The 26,476-nt window shown below is 49.3% G+C and overlaps 1 protein-coding gene across 1 annotated transcript in view; it reads left to right on the forward strand.

Moving 5' to 3' along the window:
- The first annotated feature begins 614 nt into the window (after positions 1–614).
- Positions 615–26,476, forward strand: part of LOC147124899 (muscleblind-like protein 3) — an 834,930-nt gene continuing 809,068 nt past the window's right edge. Inside the window, exon 1 of the mRNA XM_085994439.1 lies at positions 615–767. The gene's annotated coding sequence lies outside the window, so the exon portion shown is untranslated. The remainder of the gene's footprint in view (positions 768–26,476) is intronic.

A 26,476-nucleotide genomic window follows, 5' to 3' on the forward strand; every position in this document is an offset into this window, starting at 1 on the left:
TCAGGTGACAGGTCAAGATTTGGATTTGAGCTGATTGGGCATGTAATGCTCCACTGCTGGAAGCACGGCTTCACCCTATTCAGGGAGTTGGCATCGAATCATTAGATGGACAGGTGGTTTGCTGCAATTTACACTCCTTGTCATTTATGGTACTTATTCATTCATCACCATATAGACTAATATAAGCAGTGCGCCCCCCCCTTTTTCTGCTCCTCATGCAGTAAATTCCTCTCACGCAGTAGCTTCCAGTAATGCTCTCACTAGGTGGATTATATCCTCTCTCACAATTGTTTCTCGGGGAAGTTTAAAGTCACGACTACAGCTGATTGCCGCGGTCCCTCCTTGTGTCTGGTGATGGCAACGACACAAGTAAAGGTCACGAATGCTGGCTTGCTGCCACGTGTCTGCCTGTTCCGTCGCTGGAAGCCCAGAGGATTTGTTTCTGGTCATTTCTCTTGTAAAGGGAATTCTTTTAGTTTTGCTTTCAGTTTCTCAGCAGATCTTTTGTTGCTTTTCAAAGAGTACTTTGCACAAAAAGAATTGGGAATATAGCAGAATCCTGTAGCCATAAATATATATATATGTATATATATGTGTATAGAATAAATACACAGAAGAGGACTGTGTTCAGGAAAGCCTGTCTGGGAGGAGGGAGACTGAGCATGACAGAAGGCAGGCAAACCAATCGCCAAGCTCCACATCTGATTTGCTTGTGCATGGTCAAGTGACTGGCTTGCTGGCAGTAGTACCAGGCATGGAAGTATTAGGTAACGTATATATATATATATATATATATCATTTCATTTCATTGTAACAGCTTTAAAATTGCATTAGCAATGATACTACCTTGGCAGTAATGCATCAACTCTTGAATACGTGTCTAGTGTAAGCTGCCTTCTGAACAAATGCAACGGGGAAGTGGGAATGACATCAGGCACGACTCTTGATTTACTGTCAAGTATTTTTTATGCGTCCTGCTATTTCCTACAGATATCTATATGATGAAGAATGCCCTTCACTCTGTATATTATAGTATATAAGTTGAATGGCCAATTACTGTTACAGATTTTTTTTGGCTTGTATCTGACAGAGTGCAGCTACTGGTGTTTGAAGCTGCACACTACTTGCTCTGTCGCTTGAACACCAGAGGGTGGGAGTGTGCCATCTTTGCTGAACACCTTCGGGTCTGTGCCCACAGAGGCCTCTCTCTGTGCTCAGTGCTATTGTTGAAAGCATTTGTTTAATTTTCTTGCGACTGCGGTAAACTTTCCATAGGTAAGACTTAACAGATTGCAGTTTTGGTTGGCTATTCCTGAGCTGAGGCAAACGGCATTCCTGGTGACTGATCCAGAGGGGGAAATGGAATAGTGGCCTGTCTCTTGTATCCAGAGATCTGAGTGAGCCACATCCAGCTTTTCTCACCTGCAGCTGTTCCTGATTTGACATTAAAAAACAAACCTCTCTGTAATTGTAAGTGACTGTTCAGCTTTATAATTTTCTGAGGAAGGAAGGATTGCTTGTGGTGGATTGTGTCAGATGTGAATATTACTGTCGCCCCTGATGGAGGGCACGGAATAGACGGCGGTTGTTAACAGTTTGAAAACACTTTACATTTAAAGAAAATGTCTGTGAACTGGCAAATCTGTGAGAAAATTAAACACTCTCATCTGCTGAATAAATAATGAGACATTTGAATGTGCGTGCAACCAATCTTTGCTGAATATGGCCAAGAGGTTCAAGAAATATAGTTACCTGTACTATATAACATTATTGTTATATAATTGTGTGATTTCTGACCATTGTTTTTAGTATATTTACCTTAACCTCCTGATGCTGTTTCCAATGTGGAATTGTGTGTTGAGCAGTTATAATGGAGGGTAAGTGATGAACAGATCATCATATTCATGAATTCCCCCAGTGACATCTGAACAATTTTTTGCATCAAAGGTTGGGATTTTAAGCGTTTAAGATGGTTAAATGATTTGATAGGGTAAATAGAGAGAAACTATTTCCTCTGGTGGGAGAATCCAGAACAGGAGGACATAATCTTAAAATTAGAGCTAAATCATTCAGGGGTAATGTCAGGAAGCACTTCTTCACACAAAGGGTAGTGGAAATCTGGAATTCTCTCCCCCAAAAAGCTATTGAGGCTGGGTGTCAATTGAAAATTTCAAAACTGAAATTGATAGATTTTTGTTAGGTAAGGGTATTAAGGGATATGGAACCAAGGTGGGTGGATGGAGTTGAGATACAGATCAGCCATGGTCTAATTGAATAGCAGAACAGGCTTGAGGGGCTGAATGGCCTCCTCCTGTTCCTATATTTATGTTGTTCCTCAGCAGACTGCAGTATAACTCGCCTTATTAGTGGGTTTGTTGTTATAGTGATACAACTGTCACCCCACGCCATGCTTATCACCACCGTCCTTACTACCGCCATCTGATTGCCTTCTGTTATTCTAGCCTTATGGGTCTTGCCCTCACTTCACTACAACATAAACACCAACACCAAATCCAGAACAAAAAACAAATTTACCCAATTCCATCTATATTGAAACAGTTAACAGAAGTAATTAAGCATCACCCTGGTGCAAGCCCTAAGTGCCTGGCTTCTGTGCTCCTTTCCCTATCCTGGTGCTCCTATGAGGTGTTTCCCCAGTGGCTACAGCTTGTAAGGTGGAAGGCTGCTGAGCTTCCTCTGAGGACACTTCAGATTGGTGTGGTGGGCGACCTCGAGCCACTCTGGACTTTGAGGGCTGCAGACTGCAGCAAATCGGCATGGGCTGGGGCAGTCTGGACCAGCTAGCGGTGGGGCACTAAATAGCACACTGTTGAAGTAGGTGACGAGGGAACAGGCATGCTATTAACTTGAGAGAAGACAGCAGATGCCTCTCCCACAGAGCCAAGGCCACTCTCCTGGGACTGTGCCTTCACTTCCCTTCCCTTCCCTTCCTCCTCACCCTTTTCCCTCCTTCACTCCTTCCCCATTCCTTTCCACCCCCTCTTACTGCTTCGCCATCACTTTACCCTCTTTCACCCCATTCCTTCCCCTTCCCTTCCTTTCCCCCCACCCCCAGCAAGAACTTTTTCCTAATTTTGTTCACATTTAAAGCCAGAAAGAACCACTTTGACAGCCTGATTACTCTGAATAGATTAAAAGTTGTCTTTGAAGCCATTAGCACCCCTATGGGACTCTTGGCTGCTGTTGAGCTCATGGCTTTTACATAGACCTAGGCTGACGTGTCAATCTCAGGTTGGTTGAACTCTGTTAACAGTATTTATATCACAGGGCAAAATAATTATTGCTCCTGGGACTTGCTTTATTATCATTAGAAATTGGATCAGGGCATTAGGATAACACCTGATCCAAGGTGCGGTGAAACTGGATTGACCATCCCTGAGATATGTTCTGGTCACTCAGTGTTGATAATCTCCTCCAATCTAGACAGCTGATTTTCCCACTCTCCCCATCTTTAGTGGCATTAAAAAGAAAGGCCTAGAAATTCGGTAGGCTTAGCGCCGCATTTGAGGCGCTAGAGGGCCTAGCGCCGGAGTTATGGCCAGTTGAGAAATTCCCTGGGGCCCTAAATCGGCGTTGCACCGGTAGCGCTGCGCCAGCACCGATGACGTCATCGGTGTGCGCAGCGTCCCGGTTGCCGTGGTAACCCGGCCCCAAGCCGAAATTCAGTTGTGCCCGCCTCGCCCGTGGCAGGCGCAACTAAGACTCTGGCAACAGAGTCTTCCCCCAGTGTGCGCCAGCGCATAAAGGTGGAGCGGCGGCCGGCCGTGTTCCCGGCGGCCGCCTGCCCGCACCTCCCTTCCCGGACTCCTGCATTCCCCCCCCGCGGCCCTGATCAGTGTCTGATGCGAGCCCGGCACTTCCCCGAGGTGCCGGGCTCAGATGTCGGGTCAATCCGCCGGACAGTTGTCGGCTGCAGGCAGCTCCTCCTTAACAGGAGGAGGAGGCCTGCAGTTCCCCCGCCTGCCGCACCGCATCGGGTGCCGCAGCGGGGGATTAGAGCCGGGAAACCCAAGTTCACGCCCGTTTTGAGGCGCTAAAGGAGGGTTTTAGCGCCCGCCGCCGTCTGGGCCCGGCGCACCCGAATTTTTGTCGCGCGCTGCCGCATTACCGCTGGCGCAAACTTTCTGGCGCTACAGCCCTGGCAAGACCAAAACCCAATTTCTAGGCCAAAGTATTTAAATAGCACCTTTCACACCTCAGTATGTTGCAAAGGGCTTTATAGCTACTGAAATACTTTTGAAGTGTAGTCACTGTTGTTTGTAGGAAAACATGGTAACCACAGGAAACAACATTCAGATAGATTAACTGGTCATTTGTTTTTAGTGATGTTAGTTGAGGGATAAATATTGGCCAGGACACTAGGGAGAACTCCCCATCTCCTCCTTGAAATAGTGCCGTGGGATCTTTTATGTTCACCTGAGCAGACAGACGGGGCCTCAGTTTAACATCTCATCTGAAAGACGGCACCTCCGACAGTGCAGCGCTCCCTCAGCACTGCACTGGAGTGCCAGCCGAGATTATGTGCTCAAATCCCTGGAGTAGGACTTGAACCCACAACCTTCTGACTCGGAGGCAATAGTGCTATCACTGAACCAAGGCTGGATTTCAAAGAACTGCTCCTTTGCGATTCCTCAGTACAATCACATCTACTTGGATCACATCTCTTGCTGCATTTATATTGCAGCACAATGCCCATTGCTGTAGATGCTCCCTCATTTAAATCTCACCGCAACTTCTGCAGCAATCGCATTGATAGCAGCACACCTGCAGCAAGCTGGCAATGTAAGTCTGAGAGTCATACGTTTAACCCGCACTTACTGCCATCATTGTCAGCCTAGAAATCACTGGTGGTGATGTTAGACAAACATATCACATGTTCAGAGGACACTCCTCTTTCCACTGTTTTGATGCAAATAATATAATTGGATTAATACCGCATTAGAACAATGGATGGAGCAATGTTACCTGCCAATCTCACCAGCAGTCTTTTCCTGACGATGGTTATTTGCTCTGCCGGCAGGGGCATTACTGAAGTTGACGGCAAATTGGCAAAGCCAACAAGGCAGCATTCATGCTATCTGAAGTGGTGCTGCCTATCACAAGAGGGGCTTTTGGCCCCTGCTTCCAAAAGCAGCATGCATCTGATGTGTCTTCACTCAGAAGCAAAGGTACCTGGGGTTGGCCACCAAGGGGTTGGCCACCAAGGGGTTGAGTTCCTGAAGTACTGAGAGACCCCAGATTCTTACAGGGAAGCAGCTTTGTTCCTGCTGGTCCATAGGGACCTTCCCCAGCCATTGGAGAAGATAGAAGCCCCAGTAAATAGTCCACAAGAGTGACTGTAAACCCTCACACAGCACATGCTAATGTACCATACTCCCTGATTGACAGAGAAACTGCAGCAACACCTTGTGGAGTGCCTTGGGATGTCTTGCTGTATCAAATATAAAACCCATGTTGTATGTAGCCTTTAGCAGAACCACTGAATACACTGGCACTAACTGTTGGCATTGTGCAAAGGTCATAAAGCTGTTGCAATTCTACGCCTTGTCAGCATACATTTATTGTTCTGGATTAGGGGCCTGCCCTCATGCAAATGAGATAAAGCTGCATGAACACAATAAAGTAATTGGAATGATCTATATACTACATTAAAAATCCTAGGCAGGGCACAGACCTCCTTTCCATAAACCTTGCTACCCGTTATCACAATCTTTGGTCAAACTTTTCCTGTTGTAAATTGGTCTTTCAACGTTTCCCATTACAATTTGGCTATGTCAACAGCCATGCTCCGACCACTAGGTGAGTCTGTGGAGCAAACTCCAGAAGTCTTTCTCCCAACTCCATTTCAGAAATTTAAAATTGTTGATGGGCCGCTTAGGCTCTGTTCTGGGTTCTGCCTTTCACCCTTTGATCGCTCACTCACATGCAGCCCATGTGGTCCCTTCCTCAGTCCCACTGGAAAAATTATCTGCCCTCTGCCCACCTCCTCCAATCCTGGGGTAGAAATTGGCATGTGTGAGCCCATTGTTGAGGCATAAAATGGGCGCAACAATGACGATGCATCCAATCCGCCCGTGCGTTCGGGCCACTGCTAAATTCATCAAGCCCATTTTTCAGGTGTTCCTTCGGATGCCTAAAACAGGCCTGATGCCTGTTTTACGCTCCCTTGGCGAGACTGGTTGGTGATGAGCAGGAAGCAGGCCTGCTCCGCTTGGGATTTCCTCAGCTGCCCCTGCGGCAGCCAGCGAAAGGTAATTTGTTTAAAAAAAATTCAGGAATCGTTGCTTGTGGTGCCAGGAGGAGCAGGTGTGCGTAATGTACCATCACCTCGGCTACTGTAGCTAAATAAGAAGCATTGCCAGTAAAGAAAATACTCGGCCAAGCTGTTTTATAAGCTTACTCGTCTCTGACAACAGCAAACCTAATCATTCTTGTTAGAAAAGAGCCTAGTTGTCGGTTGGGCTCGTTGCTATTGTTGGTAGTTTTGAGGGTGGGTGTTCGAGTGTTGGAGGCACACCTGGTCCTTGGGCTGTTCATACCCAGGCCGTCCTCCATTATCCAACAATTAAATTGAGCGGACAGAAAATCATACATAGCGAGCTGCCAATCTCCAGATAGGTAAGGCTCATCTATGAACTTAATCACAACTGTAAAGGGGTTCAATATTTTCTAAAGCATGTGAGGAATACAAGTTCTGAGCTTTGGGTCTTGTGACTAATGGCATCATCAGGCTCCCTTGATTGCATGGCAGCCTTGTAATACACTCTCAGCCATACCTTATTCTTAAATTATTAATGTCAACTCAAGGTCATTTCTGTAACTGGAGCAGGCAGTAGTTTACTAATTATAGTTCGATAAATGTAGCCAATATTTATTTTGTTACACCCTTGAGCTAAATTTATTTTAAGAACAGGGCATATTATTGCTTGACTTGGCTAGGGGTGTAGGGCTTTGTGATACCAGTTTGAGGTAGTGCCTGTTCTGAGTCGGTGAGTAGTGGAGGGCACAGGGAAGGTAGCTTCACGCAGATACCAGCTGAAGTATTAAGAAAGGTTCACCTGAAATCAGTACATCTTGGAAGCATTCACAGTACAAGCATTATCTGTATTTCGCAACCTTCATCATGCAGCATGGAAACTGTGGATAAGTGTATATAGGAATAGGAGGAGGCCATTCAGCCCCTCTCACCTGCTCTGCCATTCAATTGGATTATGGCTGATCGGTACCTCAACTCCATTTACCCGCTTTTGCTTCATATCCCTTGATACCTTTACCCAACAAAAATCTAGCGATCTCAGTCTTGAAAATTTCAAATGATACCCAGCATCCACAGCTTTTTGGGGAGAGAATCACAGATTTTCACTACCCTTTCTGTGAAACATGCTTCCTGATTTCACTCCTAAATGAAATCTGATTTCAGGGAGATCAATAACTCCTTCAATACTACTATTACTTTCATATGACGGGAAAAGCTTATAATGGGATGTCTAGTTTGGCTATCCATTCGATGGTCTCTTGAGATGCTGAGTGGAGAATGTGGAGCCTCCCTGCAACAGATCTTAATGGGCAGGTTGATGTGATGTGTTCCATGGTCTGGGACTAATGGCCACAGTCACACTTCAGGTTGTCCCTCATCTTCCACTTGTGGAGCAGGTGTCCGCATCGTCCGTGCCCTGTACGGTTTCTGTTGAGTGCTGTCCACTGTCTCTGAGGGAGGTTGAAGCCAGGGACCTCTGCTGTTCGCTCAGTGATGAAGTGTTGGTTCTTTATGCTGTGTGCATTCCACAATTCCGTCCATCTGGATAGTGGGGTGATACCAGCGGTATGAATATTGCCTGCTGTTGCCCAAAATAGCCGGTGCGATTTTAAGTGCTTTCACGGTGGGCTTTTCAAGTCTTCGTGAATGGGAAGGTTGATGTTTCTCATAATTTTTTCCATCTCACGGAGCACAGTGATGTTGCACCGAATGGCAGGCGGGGCAAGATGGGACAGCACTGGGAGCCATCAGTTAGAGTGGAATTGAGCGTCCCTGACATCGCCCTCATGGCGGTGTTTAGCTGCACATCCACGATCTTTGTGTGGTGGCTGCAGGACCATGAGGCAGAGCATTATTCTGCAGCAGAGTAGACTATGTATTGATTTCTTTGTGGGTTCAATGATGAGACATTTATGAAAGAGAATGAGTTTTAATCTAAAGTCTGTTCAACTCTTTATACAGCATTCAGGAGACACCATTATGCTAGTGATGCATCTAGAACGAAACTGAAACCAAACTAAAACTGCCTTGCTTGTCTCTGTGTCACATGCCCTCTGCTGGTCAGGCACAAGCAATCAATACATGCAATCATGCTATTAAGGCATCATAATCGAACAGGCAAATACCATCTCTATTTGCTGATATCATTACAGACTAGGGCCACTGTTGCAGTGCGAAGCGCTCTGGCTGTGCTCCCCATGACGTTCCAGTGAGTTTCTGGACCAGGTTCACCCTGGTTTTTAGTTTTCGGCCGGTGTTGGTGAGATGAGGCCGATAGGTGCAAGTCCTCTCCAGGGGGGGCTCATGGGTAAGTCACCTTCTGCAGAAGGAGAGGTCGAGTTCTTTCCAGGTGGAGTTGTTGTTCAGATGGATCACCGACACAACTGTCTTTTCTGGATGGGGCAGAGGCACCAGGTCCGGATGTAGCATTCCAGTAGGTCCAGGTTGCTTGTGAGCATCCTACTTGCTTCCTCTAGCATTGATACCTGCGTCAGCAGTGCTATGTCACCAGCATAGGCAAATGTCTGGGATTTGGTGCAGAGCATGTCCACCGTATTGATGTCGAATAAGGATGGTGCGAGCACCGACTCCTGTGGCAGACCGTTGTTGAGCGCCTGTATTTATCTTCAATACTCCTTCAATATCTCACCGGTATTGCTATTCTCAACAACAACAACAATAACTTGTATTTATATAGCGCCTTTAACGTAGTAAAACGTCCCAAAACGCTTCACAGGAGTGTAATCAGACCAAATTTGACACTGAGCCACATAAGGAGATATTAGGACAGGTGACCAAAAGCTTGGTCAAAGAAATAGGTTTTAAGGAGCGTCTTAAAGGATGAGAGAGAGGTCGAGACGTTTAGGGAGGGAATTCCAGAGCTTAGGACCTAGGTAGCTGAAAACACGGCCGGCAATGGTGGGATAAAGAAAGTGTGGGATGGACAAGAGGGCACAATTGGAGGAATGCAGAGTTCTCAGAGGGCTGTAGGGCTTATCCTTGGACAGAGTGTGGCTCGACTATGATAATTCTTGTAACAGTCTCTTGTGTTTGCCAGCCTGCTGATAATGTTTGTAATTTCTGTTGGAGGTAATAGCAGACAGACATTTAATGGCTGCACATGGCTTTCCCCTGTCTGTTTTAATGGGTTCTGTTAAATGGTAACTGCTGTAAAAACAAGCTGAGCATTTGTCCACTGTAATGTTACCCTACGGTGTCAGTCAGTCTACTGGTACATTGTGCAAGCGTTTCGGAAATCAGAGCGATCAATTGGGTAACTGGCTTGAGATGATGTGGAAGTGTGTTTTTGGGGTCATTTAACTCCAGTCTAGTAACTGAATATAATGTGCTAAAATGGATAGTATAATCCCACCAATTGTTAGGAGTGAAAGAACAGGTAATGCAATATTTATAAGGTGCCCAATTAAGGACTAATCTCCAGCCCATTGTTTGAACAATGTATTAAACCCATTAATACTTGGCCACCATTTCTGGAAAATAATTAGTTCTACTCTAGAATCTTTGTTTCTAAGAAAATTTTGATTTGAGCAAGAAATATTTCACTTGTATATTAGCCACAGGCTGTCAATCGCTGTATTCTCAGCTCCATAACAGGGCTTTCCATCATCAGAATCTGCTGGAAAAACACTCAGAAATTCCCCAACACTGCTGCTGGGTTGTTTTGACGTTGCTGGGATTCCTTTTATAGCGTGAGTGAATATTAAGACATACTCAGTGTTATTAAGAAGACAATTCTTCAACTGAACATCTTAAACAAGGTTACAATGGATTTAAAATTAAAATTGGAATAAATCTGTTGCATGGTTTAAAAACATTGCATTTAAATATTTAAGAGTTTAGTTTGATAAACTAGTATTTTATTTAAAATAACCAGTAATGTACATAGTGCTGAGCCCCCTCCTCTACTCCCTCTTCACCCACGACTGTGTGGCTGTTCATGGTTCCAACACCATCATCAAGTTTGCGGATGATACCACGGTAGTAGGCCAGATCACTAACAACGATGAGTCAGCCTACAGGGAGGAGGTCCAGCATCTCGTGAAGTGGTGCGCCGATAACAACCTGGCCCTTAACATCAAGAAAACCAAAGAAATCATTGTGGACTTCAGGAAGTCTAAAGGCGGAAGTCACACCCCCATCCACATCCATGGGGCTGTGGTGGAAAGGGTGGACAGCTTTAAGTTCCTCGGAGTCCACATCACGGAAGACCTCTCCTGGTCCCTCAATACCTCCTCTCTGGTGAAGAAGGCCCAGCAGCGCCTATATTTCCTAAGGAGGCTGAAGGGATGTAACCTGTCACCCCTGATCCTCTCTAACTTTTACCGCTGCACAATAGAGAGCATCCTGACGAACTGTATCACAGTATGGTATGGCAGCTGTAGCTACTATGACCGGAAAGCCCTGCAGCGGGTAGTCAAAACTGCCCAACGCATTACCGGCACCCGGCTACCGACCATAGAGCACATATACCAGAAACGCTGTTTACGGAGGTCACGGACCATCATCAAAGACCCTACCCACCCCAGCCACAGTCTGTTCGCCCTCCTGCCATCTGGGAGACGCTACAGATGCATTCGCGCCCGAACGACCAGATTTAGGAACAGCTTCTTTCCCAGGGCTGTCATCCTACTGAACTCCACAAATAAACTCTAAAGCCTGCACATCTGCCAATGCACTTTATTATGGTTATGTTTATGTTAATGTATTACAAGCCAAATGAATGTTGAATGTTTAAATGTCTTAATCTAAATGTACACTCTCGGGAGCCGCAAGCCTACATTTCGTTGTACTGCACTTATGCACTAACAATGACAATAAAGTTGATTATGATTATGATTATGATACTTATTCACTGGGTGATCTAACTGAAACATGCATGCATGCAGAAGACAGAGCTTTGTTATAATACCAGGTCTGCTGTTGAATTAATATTACCCAGGGACTTTCCCTGGCAGACTTTCTGTTTATCCCATCAATATGTAAATCTTATAGCCTACGTTTTCCAATTGGTGTCATTTTATTGCCTTGGCTCAATGGTAGCACTCTCACCTCTGAGTCAGAAGGTTGTGGGCTCACGTCCCGCTCCAGAGACCTGAGCACAAAATCCAGCCTGACAATCCCAGTGCACTACAGTGCCGCCTTTCGGATGAGATGTTAAACTGAGGCCCCATCTGACCTCTCGTTGTGTGTAAAAGATCCGCTGGCACTATTTAGAAGAAGAGCAGGGGAGCTCTCCCTGGTGCCCTGGACAATATTTATTCTACCACTATTAATAGTGAGAGATTCTCTCCAATGGTGGGCAAGAGGGCACAAATTTAACATAATCACAAAACGAATTAAAGGGCAAGTTTAAAAAAGAGGATTATTAAAGGATGTAGGGAGCATGCAGGAGAGTGGGATTAGACTAGATGGCTAAGGTGGAGAAAAATACCAGCACAGACTCGATGGGTTGACAATTTCTGTAGTGTAGCATCCTATGATTCTAAAAACCTCTTTCTTGTACGACTCAATACCATTAAATATGCGACCCTTCTTCATGGTTGTGTGTGTTAGTCGGCCATGCAGCTTTTGTGAAGCCCTTTGCTGTGTGCCTCTTAGAAACCAGGTAGGGTCAAGTGTTCAGTCACTAGGCCTTTCAGCTACCTCTCTTCAGAAGGAAGATTTAAATTTATCAAGTAAAAATGACTAGTGCCAGAGAGGAATATTCTGGTAATCTTATGACATATGTCAGTAACATTAAGTAAGAGGAGCTTATGAAAGAAATTAAATTACCTTCCATGGTAAAGACTCCATGGGCAAGATGATACTTGTATGAATAGATTGTCTGAATGTTATCGTACTTTACAGGCTGTCCTGGGTATCTAAGTGTAGAATGCACAAAAGGGATTGTTGCTTTCTATAAACCCTGTATACTTTCCCTGAAATTTGGCTTGGATATTAACAGGGGTGGGTTACGTAGGTGGGGGAGGGGGGCCGGAATTTTGGATGGGAAACTAGGCATGCTGTGGAATTTTAACTCCACAGCATGTGTCTTTTGTACTTGATAGGTTCCCTGTCCGGAGGTCAGCCTTATTGACAGGCTTGGCTTCCAGTCGGATGGGGAGGACACCGGAGTAGGCCACAGGAGCAGGTAGGTCCGCTCCACGACTCCAGGCAGGAGGGCTCCGAACCCCGATCACGGCGAGTGGGGGGGGGGTGGGGTGCAAATATCTGCCCCCGGGGTCTTTGTATGGGGGGAGGGTCTGATGGGGGGAGCTTGGGGCCAAGGGGAAGCACTCCTGCTCCTCCTGGCCCACAAGCTGTGCTGTAAAGGCATTTACTTTCTCCCCGAAGCTGTCCACGCCTCCCTTCAGCTGCCGGGTTTCCCGGGGCTTGGGAAACCCAGCTGGCCACTGTTAAACCTGAAAAACAGGTTAAATCAGAGGCTGCCAGCCTCATTAAAGTATTTAAATTGACAAACCCCCTCCTGGGAGCGAGTTGGCTGTCCGCCCCTTGTCCTGCCTCCGTTAGAACCAGAAGTGGGCGAGTTGGGGTTGGGTTTCAGATTTTTAAAATGTTAACATCTGACCCGAACCCAACCTGTCCGTTTCTGGGTGTTAAAGTTGTTTCTGGTGTCTCTGTGAATATTGTCAATGTTGGAGTTGTCCATGTTTTTATTCAAACAGTTTTTGTTCATGTTGCAAGACAATGCACACTAAGGCTTTAATTATACTGCAGCTCAGGCCAGATCTATGAAGTGCGATTTACAGCTGGACTGAAGTTATACTACCCACTATGCATTGCTATAGGTCGCACTGAGGTCAAAAGAAGAAAACTTGCCTTTTTGCAGCACATTACATGACCTCAGGATGTCCAAAAGAGCCTTACAGCCAATGAAGTACTTTTGAAATGTATTCTCTGTTGTAATGTGACCCAAACCCCTCTTCAGTTCACAATAGGCAGCCTTGTCCCAAACTCTGAATTGAAGGAATAAAACACAAGGGGCTAGATTTTCAGTCGCTTGCGCCAGCAGTTAGCGCCTTAAGAGAAGTGATTTTCGGGCGCTATGCGTGTTGCGCCCGGGCGCAGCGCAGTTTGCGCCCCGCCCCAAATTAAGTTGCCCGTTAGCGCCGGCGCAAAGTTTAGCGCCCGCCCGGATGCGCGCGCAGAAAATGACGTCACATCCTCGTGCAACGCCCTTTGTGCGCCCCGATTCCAAACTTCAGTCGGACCGCCCCATTGTGCGGCTGGCGGCCGGAGCGTTTGGAAAAAGGAACGCAACACAACCAGCGCGGGCCCCGGGGGGCGCAAATTAAAGGGGACGTACTCTCCAGTATAAAGGCCAGCCTTTTTTCAGAAAACACTCTTGTGCAACGCATTTCTGGAGACACAACAAGGAGGATAGCTAACTGGTTTCAAGCAGCAAGAGCCAGGTATTTTTGGACTCAGGCCAGAGCGCTGCAAGTGGCCTTTTGGAAATTAGAGTGTTTGCCAGGATTTGATGGGGGTTGCAGGGGGTGCCAACGCGGAGCTGCAGCTCCATGTCCGTAGGGCTCGCAGACGCATTGTGAGAGGGGCAGCCCTGGCTAGAGGCAGCGGGGGCTACAGGCGTCGGCCACGTAGGCCTTACCCAGTCAGGCAATACCGCCAGCAGCGCACCTACCTAAACATGAGTGCCGCGCGATGTGTTAAAAGGCTCCGATTCCGAAAGGAGGTGATTGCAGAGATCTGCCACCTGCTTCGCCGAGATCTGCGGCCAAAGCTCAGGTGCAGGACGTCTCTGTCGGTGGAAGTGAAGGTGACGGTGGCATTGAACTTCTATGCCACCAGCTCCTTCCAATACGCTGCTGGGGACATAGCAAACATCTCCCAGTACGGCGCGCATCGCTGCATCCGCCAGGTGACCGAAGCACTGTTCAGAAGGAGAAGCCAATTCATCTCCTTCCCCATGGCCCTGGAGAGCCAGCATCAGCGCGCATTGGGATTTTCCAGACTCGGGGAATTCCCCTTGGTGCAGGGCGCCATTGACTGTACGCATGTGGCTTTGCGGGCCCCTCTGGAGCATGGCGAGCAGTATCGCAACAGGAAGGGCTACCATTCTCTGAATGTGCAGCTGGTCTGTGACCACAAGCAGCGCATCATGGCAGTCAATGCCAGCTTCCCAGGCAGCAGCCACGATGGCTTTATCCTGCGGCAGAGTACTGTGCATGACATGTTCCAGGCACAGCCTCCCCCAAGAGGATGGCTACTCGGGGACAAAGGCTATCCTTTGTGCACCTGGCTCATGACCCCGCTCCGCGCGCCCAGGACCGCTGCTGAAGAGGCCTACAACGAGAGCCATCAAACCACCCGCAACATCATCGAGCTAACTATTGGGGTCCTCAAGCAGCGGTTCCGCTGCCTTGATCGCTCCGGAGGGGCTCTCCAGTATTCGCCGGACCGGGTCTCCCAATTTGTGGTGGTTTGCTGCATGCTACACAACCTGGCTATCCGCAGGACTCAGGCACTGCCACCTGACGTTGGACCAGCACCTCAGGAGGAGGAGCAGGAGGAGCATGAGGAGGAGGAGGAGGAGGAGCAGGAGTACGTTCCCAGGAGGGAGCGACCAGGGCCAAGGGCCGCACGACGCCACCTTATTACACGGTACTTCTAAGCCCCCTGTCAGGGAATGGCCAGGGGCCATGAGGGAAGATGAATGCAGCCGCTCCGCAACCCCTCAGCCGGCGAAGCCAACAAACACTAAGAAGAACAACCATGGAGACTGCATGAATAAAGATAATTTTTTATTACACAAAAATGAAAAGCCCTTCCCACATGAATCCCCAAAAACAATAAACGGGCCCCACAAAAAGCCCAACAAACGACTCACTCCCACAAACTGGGGAGGAGTCACTCCACCTTTCTTCAAACCGGGCCTCAACGTCGGCCTAACGCAAAAAATAAGTCCTCCAACAACACAACCATGGGCAAAATAAAGATGGCCACCGCCAGATAAAAGGAAAGCTGCCCACACCCTCTACTGAGTGGCCCGCGAGGGCGAGACCTTGCCCAGCCTTTTGCCTTCTCTGCCCGGCCTGCTGCTCCTTCGCAAGCTCTGCCCAGTGGCTGCTGCGAGGCTGGGGGAAGGCGCCTGAGGCTCAGATGCCCTTCCGCCAGATGCCACTGGGGGGCGGCCTACACGGCGTTTGGGCCTCGAGGGGCCGTCTGCTGAGTGGTGCACCTGAGCCTGGCCACCATCAGCTGCAGCCGCTTGCCCTTGACGCCCCAGTGGGGGAATGGCGGCGACGGATGGCGCAATGTGGGCCAGCTGGCATCTGGGATGCGCTGGCTGGTGCTGTGGCGCAGTGGCACTCGGCTGGGCCCGCACTGCAGGATCCGCAACAATCAGCTGAGGGGCGGCTTGCTGGGATGGTCCAGCGCGGCGGCTGCCCTGGCGATGCCTGCCTGAGACAGCGCGTGTGGCAGCAGTGAGTGCCCCTGTGGCCCTGGTGTGCGCGCGCATCACAGCCGCCAGGGTCTTGACGGCATCAGTCAGCATGCGGCCACTTGCGGCAGTTGCTGCCCCGAACTCGCGCACACTGGTCGCCAGCGACTCGATGGCCTCAGGCATGCACCCCACCACGCTCATGAGCTCCGTGTGGCGCCGGTCCGAATCCTCGGCCATCTTATCCAGCTTCTGCACCTCCACCGAGGTGAAGGTGTCCGGACTGGAGTCGCGACTCTCCCGCTGGGGAGGAGGGGGCCGAACTAGGGGACCCTTGCCGCGTTGGTGGCGGCGAGTGTGCCGAACAGCAGCACTCCCCTCTGATCCTTCCCCCCTTTGGGGGGAAGGCCGCGGGCCACGCGCACGGCTCCTGGGTGGCTGGACGCCACTGGTCCCAGAAGCTGCATTGCCCTGCGACAGTTCCTCCAGGCACTCGTCCAGTGAGGAGGTGTCAAGCATTTCCTCCTCTCCTGCGGGACGTGACTGTTCCCCCGAAGGTCCGGCTTGCTCTTCCTCCTCCTCCTGGTCGGAGGTGCTGTCACTGGCAGCTTCAGGGTCCTGGTCGTCACCAGCTGAAAGCAGGAATGCACAAGAGTAGCTTCAGAGTGAGGAGACGGCGTCAGCGAGGGAGTTAGGACTGGTGGCATTCAGCGCATTGGTGGGACAGTGGCAAAGGAGGTAGCTCGGATGGGCCAGTGCGACGCGAGAGGGCCAAAAGGCGAGGTCCTTACCATTGCCGGGCAGTGGAGGGTCGGATACTCCGCACGCTGTGGGGACAATCACACGGGCTCCCATGAGCACACACACGCGCTCCTCCAGCCGAGTGAGCTTCTGCAGCTTGGCGCGGCCACCCCGGCACGCGCCTGGCGATTAACCGCTACTTTAGCCTGCAAGAGAAAGGACGGGCTGTAAGTGCGCAGTGAAGCCCTGATGTAGTGTGCACTGCCTCCCATGGTGGAATAGCGTGGACAGAGTGAAGCCCTGATGTAGTGTGCACTGCCTCCCATGGTGGAATAGCGTGGACAGAGTGAAGCCCTGATGTAGTGTGCACTGCCTCCCATGGTGGAATAGCGTGGACAGAGTGAAGCCCTGATGTAGTGTGCACTGCCTCCCATGGTGGAATAGCGTGGACAGAGTGAAGCCCTGATGTAGTGTGCACTGCCTCCCATGGTGGAATAGCTTGGACAAAGTGTAGAGTGCCGAATGGCCATGTGATGCTCATGACTGTCCCAATGCTGCTGGCTGAGGGCTGGCCAATAGGACTTTCAGCTCCCTTTGCCCATCATGTCAGGTGTACATGCAAGAATGAGGAGGAGACTGGAAAGGCTACTCACCTTCACAATCCTGGTCAGGTCGTTGTATTTTTTACGACATTGTTTGTGGGTCCTGGGGGCATCGCCGGTGAACGTCACCCTCTGGGCGATCTGCTTCCAGGCTTTGGTGTAGTCGTGGTGGGTTGGATTCCTCCCACTCTCTGGGAACAAGATCTTGCGCCTCACCTCCAGAGCTGTGACCATTATGTCCAGATCACCCTCTGAGAAGCGCAGGGCACGCTGACGGGCCTTCTCTGGCGTTGCCATGACTCCCTGGGGCTGAGCAGCAGTGTTGAGGCCTCTTTGCAAGGCTGCAGTGTGCAGGGCGTGGCAGCAGACCAATTCGTCCCTTCCCCCTTTAAGAGCTGGTCGGCGCCACGGGGTCTGCTGTCAGTCCAAAAATGACCGCACCCGCGCTGCGCCCCGCCTGGGCGCTATCCCTCTGGACCGCCGGCTTAGCGCCTAAAGATAGGAGTGGAACGCCTCTTTTAGCGCTCCACCAATCTCTTAGGGCGAAGCCACTGAATTTCCGGCAACGGGGCGCTACTTTGGGGCGGGCGCTAACTTCGGGCGGGCGCTAAGGTTAGCGCCCCAAAACTGTCTATTCTGAAAATCTAGCCCAAGATCCTTTCACTGTTACTGGTACTTACCAGTAAAGATGGGGTTAACATTTATTTATTTAATATCTAGCTAGATATATAAGAGTCTTGTGACCAGCACACATTCACCACACATCACACTTCAAAAGAGTCAAAGCTATTTGAAGAAAGAGAAAGAAAGGAAGCCATTTCCTGCTGCTTCCTTCTGACCTGGAAGCAGAAATGTTACAAGCACCTGCTAATCTACAAACCACCCCCTCACCAACAGCTATTACATACGAACAATGACAAACTGGAAAAGGCCTTTGGTCCATCCAGACTGTCCCACACAATTGCGATGTCAAAATATACCGCGAAATTCGGTAGTGCCCCGTTTCAGGGCGGTAATGCTGGTGAGGTGGGAGACCCTGTACCAAGCGAGGAAGTCCCGCCCCGGCTGCAAAATTCGCCTTACCGCCCCGCGCAGAAAGTGGAGCGCAATGTCCGGCACTCCACTTCCTGGTGGGACGGTAACCGAGGCTCCGCGGAGCGCTGCCGCGTTTCAACACCCCTTCCCTTCAGTTAAAGGAGAGGGCCGCTGCGCACTCTGCGGGGACTCTGATAATCCACATTAGGCCACCAGGGTGGCAGCGTGGTGCCATGGCAGCAGCCCGGTGCCGAGACGCGGTGCCGGGCTGCGCGATGGCGGCCAGGACTACGCCACGGCCCACCACAGAGGACGGACCTGGAGGCCGGCCAAAAATAGAAAAAGTTAGCCCGGCTCATGGCCCGCGAGGCTGGCATTGACACCACCCATGACAGCCTCGCGGGGCGCAACTGAATTTCTGCTGCTGGGCGGTAAGGGACTGTGGTGGGGCGCGAAGGGGTTGCCGTGCAAGACGATGACATTATCGTCAGCGGCGCAGTGGCCTTGGGCACTACCGGCGGGGGGCGCGGCGCTGTCGGGTAACACCTAAGCAATGCCCTGCCGAATTTTGCAGGAGGTGCTTTTTTCGCCCCCCCCGGGCGATAACCCCTTTGCGCTCCATTAACACTCCCTGGAGGTGTGCAGGCGCAAAGGAGATGAATTTCACCCCCCACAGACTCCCCACCCCACCCGAACGCCGTGTAATCTCCTGGGAGAGGCCAACAACCAGGTTAATTAGGGGAAAGATATCTGGGTAATTCTTCTGCATCCCCGGTAGATGATCGAAACTAGAACAGGAGACTACTCTGGCCATAAGTAATGCTGTACAGTGTAACTGACCCTGTGAAATTGGTGTTAGACTGTGGCCTTAGAGCAGTGGCGGGCAAAATACGGCCCGCACCGGCCCGCCAATGGATTCAATTCAGCCCACCAAGGCCTGGCTACGAGGCCGAACGTCTGCCACACCTGACCCCCAGCCTGAACCCTAGCTTGACCCTGCCCCACGTAACGTCAGGAGGCGGGTTATTTTCTCCGAGTCATAACTAAAAACAGAGGCGGGCCAATCGAATCTGCCATTCGCTGCATCAATGCGTCGTTGCTATAACCTCCCCTTTCAAGTTTGCAAAAATAAACCAACTGTAGGAACGGAGGTTCCTAGCTGAAGAATTGAGATCGACGCAGCGAATCAAAAACAATAAAATTTAATGAACAAACGAAGTTAAACAGTAAACTGCTGGATACAATGCAAATAGGTCTGGTCTGGTTGAAAGCCTCTCTAGAACTGCTAGAAGGTTCCGAGCAATGACGTCATGACGTCATCACGTTCTTCCCGCCATTGGGGGATCACGTGACGGGCGGCATGACGTCATCACGCGGAGTAAAGGAAAGAAGCAATAGTACAGTTAACAGATACATTAAAGGTGCAGCCCCCGGTTGCACTACATTGCTGTTAAAGGAATTATAAACAATTGTCCTGAATCCCCTGGTGGCTCCGCCACATAAGCACCCCCAGAATTGTCTTTAACAGAAAAGGTAAGATGAGAAGGGGGTCTGACGAGTCTGTCCGACTGACTGCGATACTCTGGCAACTGGAACGGAGCACTAGAAGACGAACTGGCAGTTGGCCGTGGTTGGGATGGTGCCGCAGGCATAGGAGAAGAAATGGCTGGCTGTGGTTGACCCGATGAGGTGGATACGGGCGACCCAGCGGCTGACTGTGGCTGTACTGGACCGACGGTCGATGGTGGACACCCACGATGAGGCGGTTGAGCGGTGACGACTGGCTCGCTCAGATCCAGATGAGCCAGTTTTAACCGGTCGATGGAGATGTGGTCAGGCTTACCGCCGACGTTGACTGTGAAAGACTTGTCACCTGACGAGATGACATGGAACGGACCAGTGTAAGGAGGTTTGAGCGGGTCTCTGTGAGCATCTTGACGAATGAAAACGTATTCGGCGCTCTTAAGCTCCACCGGGACATGGGAGCGCTGCAGGTCGTGATGAAACGTAGGCACTGGGATGAAATTCTTAGCCGCCTCTTGGTGGCTGATGAGCTGCTGAGCTGCAGACCAGGGTTCCATGTGAGGAGGAAGAAAATCGCCAGGAATTCTGAGCGGTTGGCCGTAAACCAGTTCTGCAGAAGAAAATTGCAGGTCGTCCTTAGGAGCCGTGCGAAGACCCAGCAGCACCCAAGGGAGCCTGTCCATCCAACCAGTCCTGTTGTGTCTGTGTGTTGATAGAAACACTGAAGACAGGAGTTGGTTCATAGGTGTTTACTAAGCAAAGTCTGGAGGGGAACTAACGGATATAACACAATATACAGGCTTATATAGCCCGAGTGGCCATTACCGGCATTACGGCACACATGGGGCTCTTAAAGGCACATACACTACAATTCCTCCCCTTTTAGCTAACCAGTACATAATATTTTAAGTAATTATTAATTACATGTTATAAGAAAAATAATATACACATTGCTGCAGTTAATTAATTATAAGTCAGTCTCTCTGGAGGCTTCCTGACTTGGTCCGGATAACGCCTCGGTGGTGTAGTAGTTTCTGGTGGTGTAGTAGGTTCTTTTGGCAAGGCTGATTCGGCTTGAATGCCAGTGTTGGGTTCATCGGGTTCCAGTATCACCGGATCGGAGGTAGATATGGGTATCTCTACTTCATCGTTAGGCGTATAGAGTTGTGGTGTAGGTTGTCCCTTTTCGGATGACTCTAAGATTTGGTCAGCATGGCGCCTTATTATGCTTTCTCCGATGTCCACGGTATACATCAGTGGTCCTAGTCATGTGCAGATAGTTCCAGGCTGCCATTTCTCGGTACGGTAGTCCCGGGCCAAAACTTGTTGACCTATCTGGAAGGTTCTAGTTAGCCTTTCATTCATGCCTTGAAATTGCCGGTTCTCCACGTCCCTTCTGATGTTGGGCTTTATCAAATCCAGCTGGCATCTTAGGCTTCTATTGAAGAACATCATGGCGGGAGTTTGGTTGGTAACCATATGTGTTGCATTCCTGTATGCGAACAAGAAGTGATCCACCTTGTGCTGAAGTTTTATTTCTTCATTACCCATGGCCTTTATGGCCTTCTTGAAGGTCTGGACAAACCTTTCAGCCAATCCATTGGTGGCGGGATGGTATGGGGCGGACGTGTAGTGCTTAACCCCATTGTTTTTTAAGAACTTCCTGAATTCTTCGGACACAAATTGCGGTCCATTATCAGAACAGATCCATTCCGGCAGCCCATTCCTGGCAAATATGGTCCTTAATACTGTGATGGTTTTTTCCGTGGTGGTGGAGGACATCTTTATTACCTCCGGCCACTTGGAGTGTGCATCAACCGCGATTAAGAACATTGAGTCCATAAATGGACCAGCAAAGTCGATGTGTACCCTTTGCCAGGGAGATGAGGGCCACTCCCATGGATGTAGAGGGGCTTGGGGTGGAGCGTTTTGGACCTTCTGGCATCCTTGGCAGCTCTTGGTCATTTCTTCTATGTCTCCATCGATACCTGGCCACCATACAAACGCTCTGGCTAGGTTCTTCATTTTCACTCCACCCAGATGCCCCTCGCGAAGCTCCTTTAGCACTTTATCCTGGAGTTTGGGTGGAATCACCACTCTGGATCCACACATCAAGGTTCCTCGGCACACTGACAGCTGTTCTCTTCTTTGCGAGAATGCTGGCAACAGTGGTTCGCCATGTGCTGGCCATCCCTTCACCGTTAAGTTGTAGACTCGTGAGAGAGTCGGGTCATTTCTCGTTTCCTTTTCAATGGCAGAATTTGTTACTGGTAGACATTCCACTATGGTTGAGTGGAACATCTCCACTGGGTCTACTGTAGGTGCCTCTTCTACCGTTGGCAACGGTAGGCACGATAAACCGTCAGCATTCCCATGCTGTTTTGATCCTTTGTCTAGAAAAAGGGACCACCTCTGTAGCCTTTGCGCTGTCATAATGGGAACACCCTTTTTAGGGTTGAATATGGAGATGAGGGGTTGATGGTCAGTCAACAAGGTAAGTTTTTGTCCGTGTAGGTAATGGTTGAATTTCTTCACTCCCCATACCAGGCTGAGTGCTTCCCTGTCGATTTGGGCATAGTTACGCTCAGCTGAGTTCAATGAGCGTGACGCAAAAGCTATCGGCCGTTCCGAGCCATCAGGGAATTTATGCAATAATACTGCTCCTATGCCGTAAGGGGATGCATCGCACGCCAGTCTGATTGGCAGTGATGGGTTGTAATGAGCCAAAACTTCTTTGGATGTGATTAAATCTTTGCATTTATGGAAGGCACGTTTACAGTCTTCGCTCCATTTCCAAATTACTCCTGTTTGTAGCAGTTCATTAAGAGGGTGTAGAAGAGTTGATAAGTTCGGTAAAAATTTATGATAGTAATTTATTAATCCCAGGAACGACCTTAATTGTGAAACATTTTCAGGTGCTGGGGCTTTTATGACTGCTTCAATTTTTTCAGGTGACTTATGCAACCCTTCCTTATTAATTATGTGGCCACAATATGATATTTGATTTTGGAAAAATTCGCACTTGGGGCGATTTGCTCGTAGGCCCTGTTCTCTCAGCCTAGTGAGCACCTGCTCCAAATTGGCAAGGTGCTCGTTGTCGTTTTCTCCTGTTACAAGGATGTCGTCTAGGTAGCATTGAGTACCCGGAATCCCTTGGAGGACTTGCTCCATAGCTCTTTGCCAGATAGCTGGAGCGGATGCTACTCCGAAAACCAGTCGGTTGTACTGGTACACACCTTTGTGTGTATTTATCGTGATATTTTTTTTAGAGGCCTCTTCAACCTCCATCTGTAGATATGCCTGTGCCAAGTCAATTTTGGTGAAACGTTTCCCTCCAGATAGTGAGGCGAAAATATCTTCTATCCTCGGAAGAGGGTACTGTACTGTGTGAAGGACCGGGTTTACCGTCACCTTGAAGTCTCCACAGATGCGAATTTTTCTCTGTTCTTCAGATTTATCATTATTCAATGCTTTCTTCATGACTGGAACGATGGGTGTTGCCCACTCGCTCCAATCTATTTTGGATAATACGCCTGCATTTTCCAAATTCTCCAGCTCTGCCTCGACTGCTGGACGAATTGCGTATGGCACTGGTCTTGCTTTAAAAAACTTGGGAATTGCTGCATCTTCCACTTTTATTGAGGCGGTGATGCCTTTCAAGGTTCCTATTTTCTCTTGAAACACTTCTTTGGCGTTGGCCAAGATGTCTTTTAATCGTTCAGGTATGACGTCATCACCTTTTTTTTTCTTACTGGTCACCGTCAGTGCCTGAATGGAGTGCCAGTCTAAACGTATTTTCCTGATCCATTCACGTCCTAACAGCGGTGGGCCACCATCTTGTAGAATGTATAAATACAACTTTTGTATTTCCTTGCCGTTGTATACAACAGGCACCCTTATTTTTCCTTTGGGGTATACTTTCTGCCCCGTATATGTTTTTAAGATAATGGATGTGTCTTTTAAAGGTATATGCGGAAATAGCCTCTCGTAATCCCATCGATTTATTACGGTCAGAGCTGATCCTGTATCTAGCTCCATTTTAACTGGGGACCCTGCTATCGTGAGGGTAACCCAAATGGTCTGGTAATCATCTTTGGCAAGTACATTATGTAATTTGAGACAGCTTAGTCTCTTGTTTTCGGAGTCGCTATCGCTCTTCTGGTCTTCGGAGCTACTGTCCGTCATCATTTGTACCTTTCTGTACTTTTCTTTACTGATTTTTTTTTCCTGTCTGTGGATTTATTTTGTCCAGATCGGCATACCCGTGCAATGTGTCCAATCTTTCCGCATTGCCTGCATGCTTTGTCCTTGAACCAGCAGTCCCTCTGGTCATGGGTGGATCTGCCGCAGCGATAACATCTCTCGAAACCCTGTGTCATTTCATGGGTGCCGCAGTCCTGTGTCTTTTGTTGTATTTCTGCAGCTCCTCTTGCAGCTGCTTCGTATGATACAGCCATACTGAAAGCCTTGTCCAGTGTTAAATCTTTTTCAGAAAGCAGCCTTTTCTGTGTTCCTTCACTTAAGAGACCGCAGACGAATTTGTCTCGCAGATAACCTGCTAGTCCTGCCCCGAATTGGCAGTGTTTTGATAGCTTTCTTAATTCGGTGAGGTAATCAGCGTTACTTTCATTCTTGTGTTGATTTCTCTTGAAGAATTTGAATTGTTCCGCTATCAGCAGCGGTGTTGGGTTTAAGTGCTCCTGTAGGTTATCAACAATTTCTTTAAAATCCTTGTCCTTTGGTTTGACTGGAGTGATTCAATTTCGTAACAGCCCGTATGTCTTTGCGCCCATTAGATTCAACAGTACTGAAGCTTTTTTTTCATCTTCTATTCCATTTGTAGTGCAATATACCTCCACTCTTTCCACATATGTGGTCCAATCCTTTATCTCGCTATCAAAAGCATCAATATTGCCAGACTTAGCAGAAAAGATATGGTGCTTCCCGTGCTTTCCCACCGCTGCTGCCGATGACAACGTTGTTTCCCGCGGTTTCCGTTCTTTTTTTATTTATTTACAGTTGGAGACTCGTTCCCGCTGGACTTTCTCTCTAGGTCTGAATGTTGACCTTTTGCAGTGCCGGCCGTCTCCCGAGTGCTCCCTCCCCGTCTGTTACGGCTTGCCTCCACTTTCGCTGCTTGGCCCAGCTGTAAAACCAGCCGCTGGAGCCCCAGCCTGATGCCCAGCAAGGATTAGCGCAGTACCTGCCACCAGCTTGGCCAGCTGGTGAAACCACAGCTTTTTTCACTTTCTTGATTCTTCTGGACGCCAGAGGAATCGATGTCCTTGAGGTGCTGCCGAATTGCAGGTAATTCCGTTTCCACTTCGTCGCCACTGTTGTGTCTGTGTGTTGATTAGAGACACTGAAGACAGGAGTTGGTTCATAGGTGTTTACGAAGCAAAGTCTGGAGGGGAACTAACAGAAGTAACACAATATACAGGCCTATATAGCCCGAGTGGCCATTACCGGCATTACAGCACACATGGGGCTCTTAAAGGCACATACACTACAAGTCCCACGAAGACTAGCACGCAGTGCAGCTTTAAGGGACCTGTGAAATCTCTCGCACAGACCGTTTGCCTGTGGATGATAGGCAGTGGTGCGATGAAGCTTAGTACCCAAACCCTGAGCCACGGCATTCCAAAGTTCCGAGATAAATTGAGGTCCTCGGTCAGAGGAGATGTCGGCCGGTACCCCGAACCGAGCCACCCATGACGAGATGAAGGCTCTGGAAACGTCCGCCGTTGTGGAGGCAACCAAAGGAATTGCCTCTGGCCACCGTGTGGTGCGGTCTACCACGGTGAGGAGATGCGTGAAACCACGAGAAGAAGGGAGAGGGCCAACCAGGTCCACGTGAACATGGTCGAAGCGACGCTCTGGAACTGGAAAAGTGGCCACCGGGGCCTTAACATGGCGTTGGATTTTGGACTTCTGGCAACTCACGCAGGTATTGGCCCAGTTACGAACGTCGAGGTGCATGCCTTTCCAGATGAACTTCTTTGCCATGAGCCGTTGTGAAGCCCTCATACCAAGGTGCGACAAACCGTGGATTGCGTCGAAAACTCTCCTGCACCATTCGACTGGTACAATTGGTCGGGGGACTCCCATCGAGATGTCACAAAGGAGTGTGTTCCCTGCGGCCTGAAAACTGACATCAGCCACTTGTAAGCTGGAAGGTGTGGTCCGGTATGCCTGCACTTCAGGGTCTGCCATCTGTTCTTCTGCCAAACCAACATAGTCGATTCCCAGGTGGACTGCGTGGACCGGGGCGCGGGAGAGACAATCCGCCACCAGGTTGTCCTTGCCAGACACATGTTGTATGTCCGTTGTAAATTCTGATATGAACGTAAGTTGACGTTGTTGCTGAGCCGACCATGGTTCCGCTGTCTTGGCCATGGCAAACGTAAGTGGCTTGTGGTCTACGAAAGCCGTGAATGGGCATCCTTCCAGTAAGAAGCGAAAATGGCGGATGGTCAGGACAAGTGCCAACAACTCCCTATCAAAGGTACTGTATTTGCGTTCATTTTTCCGCAATTGGCGGCTGAAGAAAGCCAGTGGTTGCCGCGTGCCGTTGACCAATTGTTCCTGCACTGCCCCGATGGCATAGTCAGATGCATCTGTGGTAAGGGCGATGGTTGCACCTGGAAGAGGATGGCCGCATCAGCCAAAGTATCCTTAGTGTTGAGGAACGCCTGGTCCATCTGGGGTGTCCAGCCGATGGGGTCTTTACCCGATTTACCTTTTTAGAGCCTTGTACAACGGTTGCATTAACAGGGCTGCCTTGGGGACGAAACGATGATAACAATTGACCATCCCCAGGAATTCCTGGAGAGCCCTGACGGTCTGAGGACACGGGAACGAGGTAACTGCCTC

Source organism: Somniosus microcephalus, chromosome 1, assembly GCF_052327205.1.
Source record: "Somniosus microcephalus isolate GS21.2 chromosome 1, FLI_Smic_1.0, whole genome shotgun sequence".
NCBI classification, from domain to species: Eukaryota; Metazoa; Chordata; class Chondrichthyes; order Squaliformes; family Somniosidae; genus Somniosus; species Somniosus microcephalus.